At 43.5% G+C, this 4930-nt stretch overlaps 1 pseudogene; it reads right to left on the bottom strand.

The window, feature by feature from the left end:
* Window positions 1-247: 247 nt before the first annotated feature.
* LOC125549524 lies at window positions 248-3461 on the bottom strand (annotated as a pseudogene).
* Between the last annotated feature and the right edge of the window lie 1469 nt (window positions 3462-4930).

The raw sequence follows: 4930 nt of genomic DNA, 5'->3' as shown, positions 1-4930 counted from the left end.
CATTGCTAATATAATCCAATACATCTCTTATAAACGTGTCGGCAACACACTGCATATGACAACAATTCACTACACATCTCACGGTAACAAAATTCAGTCTACATATATCACCAAGCATAATTCCAACTGAGAAACTGATACAACCATGATGCCTGAAATCATGACTTATTACAGCAACAATCTAACTAGCCTGTAATACAGGTTCTAGCAACAGTTAACAAAATAGGGAAACAAATTATCCATTATTTTAAGCTCAATAGCCTCATCTAACGTGGTAGGCTAGCAGATGACAAGAACTCTGCCTCCAAGCTATAGCGTCGCTGGCTACCTCCTGGCTGTACGGACAATTGCCGAGCAGATCTACTCCTTTGAGTTAACGACCTTGGTTGCATCTGTTCTCCATTTCTCGGATCAGGCTGAGATGAGTTCATCCGTTTTGTCCGTAGAGTCTGCAGTTCTGTCTCAACCTGTTTCATGGTTGGTCTTTCTTCACCGTGTAGCCTCAAGCACCGCTCTGCAAGTGAGGCAACACCATTGATCTCTTCCTCGGTTGCCTCCTCAAGCACCTGAGAATTAGCAATACCAGTGATTCTCCCCTCACTGTACTCCTGGAGAAAATAGCTTGACAAGCCCATGCTGGTGCCTGATTCACTTGTAAAAACAGGCTTCTTTCTCAGGAGCAACTCTACTAGTACCACACCAAAGCTGTACACATCACTCTTCCCGTTCAGCTGCCTGGTATGGAAATACTCTGGATCTAAGTACCCAAATGTACCTTGCACATTCGTAACAATGTGTGTTTGATTGATCGGAACCAATCTAGAGGCACCAAAATCTGAAACTTTAGCTGTGTAGTTCACATCCAATAGTATATTTGAGGATTTCACGTCACGGTGGAAGATTGACATTGAAGCTGAAGAGTGGAGATAAGATAGAGCTCCTGCTGTTTCCAGGGCAATCCTTAAGTAATCACCCCAAGACAAAGAAAGGCCAATGCTTGCATCGGCATGAATAACCTGAGACAGTGAGCCACTGGATACATAGTCATACACTAGCAGTGGAACCTCCGTTTCGAGACAACATCCGAAGAGCTTCACAATATTTCTGTGATTTATCTGGGAGAGGACTGCAACCTCATTGATGAATTGATTGATCTCACATTGCTCAATGACCTTAGACTTTTTAATTGCAACGACGCGTTGATCAGATAATATGCCTTTGTAAACCATGCCATGGCCCCCACGGCCGATGATACGTGCATGATCGAAGTTATTTGTTGCCTTCTCCAGCTCTTCTAACGAGAAAATCTTTGTATTCTCATTTGCACTTTCATCAGATGGTATCAATGTTTCAAGGAGAATACCTTGGTTCTTTCGGAAATAGTTCTTCCGTAACTGCTTTTGAACATTTATTTTCCATCTACGAATGAGAAGCACTATACTGAAGCTCAGGAGTAGGACACTGAAACCACATGACAGCCCAATAATGATACCTGAAGGCATTAAGCTCTTAAGTTTTCATTCTATCCTGTCTGTACAAAATATAACAATAATATGGTATTGCGAGGACATCCAGTACAACTAAAGCTTCCTTTGGTATTATGGCAGATCCCTTTACATTTGTGCGGTTGAAGGCATTCATTAATATCTGAAATCAACAAAATCCTGGTAAAATGCGTCGATAAAACATGTAACATGGAAATTGGAATATTATACATCATTCAATTAACATGAAACAACACATCGGACAATTAAATTTAGCCTACATGAATGATAAAATAAGGTAGAAGTAGAAAATATCACTTTCTAATAGTAAACATGCAACTTTTTGAAATGTTTTCATACATCTGTACTACTTTTTTAGGGAGTTAATAGATATGTACTAGTACATTTTTCTCCAGCGGCATAGGTAGTGAAGATAGTTGGTACAGTACAAATTTTTTGAACATTTGTAACCTCACAAAGAGAGGGAGGAAAAGGGGGGGGGGGAGGGGTACCTTGACAACCAGATCGGATGTATGGATTTCCTTGGAAGCCATCTGAGCATTTGCAGCGGTAACCAACATAGACTCTATCAACAGCATCAGCGACTTCAATACTTAATTCCACGCACTTGCTGTTGGTACTCACATAAGCATATCCAGACTTATCCTGTTGGGCCTCTGAACAACTTAGATTAGCAGCAACCCATTGCACAGAGGAGAATGATCCAGGAACTGGAAAAAGAAAATTTTGAGATATTTTGTATCTTGCTTGCTGGTCAAGACTTGTAACATTAATGGTCCCTTCATCAACATTTATGCCGATGACCTGTTTCTCCTCCAACACGACCAGGGCAGCTGATGACGCCATATTTGTGGAGTTGAGATGGAACTGTTGACTTGCAAAGCAACCCTCCTCTAAGCCGAATGGAAATTGCACACTAGTGTTGCCACACCAACGGGTGCAATCAGCCCTGGTCTGAATCGGATTATACCCTAGTTTGATAAATCAAAATAGCATATATCAGCCAAAATACTTAATAGCTGTACATTTGGTTACTAGATTAGGGAAAGAGGAGTTACCACTGTCGTCCGAGCTGGAGCAACCATCTGCAATGTAGGGGTTGCCTGTGTAGGCTGCCCTACACATGCAGCTGTAGCCATGCCTTTCGTCAATGCACTCAGCATACTCGCTGATACAGGCATAGTTTGTCATGTTTTGCTTGGCAGCAACGCAGTTGGATTGGTCAGCTATCTGCCACGATAGCATGAAGCCACTCGGCCTATCACTAGTAATGCTGATTCTATCCCACACTTGAGAGGTCTGGTTAGAGCCCGTGTTGGTGTTTCTTGTGCGGCGGACAATTTTGAACTGGTAAGTGCTAGCATTGCTTTCCATGTGTACATAACAACATCCAAAGCCATTACAGTTGTTCCTAGCCACCATCTCTGTGATTTCTGGATCTGGGCACACACTTGCACAGATCGGCTCGGTGGAATTCTCTTCTACAAAGTACACTTCTAGGTCACAGCCGATGAAGTTTAGAAGAATGGACTCAAGTTGGAAGGACCTCCCAGGTGATTTCAAAGAGTAGTTGTAGACACTGACACCGGACATCATGGGGATCATGTGCGAGAAGGAGGCCTTGATGAAGTTTTTAAACGAATCCTCAAGCTTGTCAAATTCCATCACCTCGGTGATGCCGTCGTGCAAGAAGAGCCTCGGGGGCTCCGTGGTGTCATTGCAAATGAGGTTGAAGTCAGGATCACGAGAGCACGCAGATCCGATGCCGAAAGGATATGCGAAGCTCACATAACCGCATCTCGTCGGGCAGCCATCAAGTGTGGCACCTACACGCGATGGTTTCGCCCAGTTCCCCTCGGGGCTCTGGTTGCTTGTTACAACTACGGACGCCAGAGCTGTTGGCTCTTCTAGTGACCCGAGCACAAACAGAGAGAACATCATCGGCAAGATGCCCATGATCAATCTACAGTTCTACACTACACCCCGCACTAGAGAAATCCAGGTCAGGCACCAGTAGCTTTTCTTCTAGGTACCACTTTCAATCTTTCATGGTTACCTTCTTACTACATATATATCTATGGTTACAAAACTTACAGTTGACCCAAGGAAGACTGGAAGAGGATTCATGTGGATGTAGACGTGGTGTGCTTTGATGGCATGTGAAAGCAGACGATCATTACCATCTTTAAATTCCCATGTGGATTTGGCAGCAAGGTTGTCAGAATCGCGATTCTGTTATACGATTCTACGACTTTACGATCCAAACTAACCCCTATGATTCTACGATTTTAGTTCATAGAATCTACGTTTATACGATCCTGATAGTGAAGATTCTACGATTTGCGATCTTACCATCGGAGCTCCGATCCGATTCAAAATCGCGATTCTGACAACCTTGTTTGGCAGTATTCAATACAATGTGAAGAAGATGACCATGACCTCGTACTCCGTGTCACAGGAGGACCTCCCCAAGTCAGTCCAGGGGCCAGTCTATGTATATTCTTAATAAAACCAGGTTACACATTTCCCTTGTAGATTTCCAAAGGTTTTCTCTACACAAAGAGAGGAAAACCAAATTCATGCCAAACATAATAGGAAACGAATGAAAACTAGGACTTACAGCATGAAAATGGTGAACCTCACAAGAAACTCACCGTTAGGAGAATGCAGACCATACCGTGCAACTGGTTGGGAATGCTATCTTCAGTCATCACTGATAGCTTGCAACCGAGCTAAGTGAATCCATCACCAAGAGCAAAGACAGTAGTAAAAATTCTGAACAGACAGTAGCTCAATCCATCACCAAGGATTTGTGTGGACGTGGTGTGCTTTAATGATATGTGAGAGCAGATGATCATGACTCTCTGTACATGCCCATGTGCTTGTGGCAGTGGTGTACTTGATACAATGCATGTGAAGGAGATGACCATGATTGTGACCTAGTAAGCGGTGCCGCAGGAAGACCTCAGCAAGTTGGTCCATTAAAGGGGCTAGTCTAAAGTCTGCTCCTGGTAAACCGCGTTACACATTTCGCTTGTGGATTTTCTCGGTTTCCAAAGGTTTGCACTATGCAAGAAAGGCATTACCAACATAGAGATGAATTAGAGCTCATGGAAAACATAGAGAGGGAACAAATGGGCACACAATTTGCAGCATGAAAATGGGGAACTACACAAGAAAATCACCAACAGTAGGTAGGCCATGCGTAGAACGTGGAACCGTTCCAGGCAAACTGTTGTGAATGCCATCTTGCTCGTCAACAATGGAAACTGGCTAGCAAATCTTCAGTTCCCACCTGGTGGAGACAGCCTAACTGAAGTAGCTTCGAGCCAATCAAGGTGACAGTTACTGATGCGCTCATTTAACCAGCGGATCGGAGAGCATAGAGTAAAAAAGTGTAACTAGACCTGGAGTGTCACTAGGAC

Source organism: Triticum urartu, chromosome 3, assembly GCF_003073215.2.
Source record: "Triticum urartu cultivar G1812 chromosome 3, Tu2.1, whole genome shotgun sequence".
NCBI lineage: Eukaryota > Viridiplantae > Streptophyta > Magnoliopsida > Poales > Poaceae > Triticum > Triticum urartu.
The sequence above is the reverse complement of the archived record's forward strand: the minus strand, read 5'-3'. Positions and strand labels throughout refer to the sequence as shown.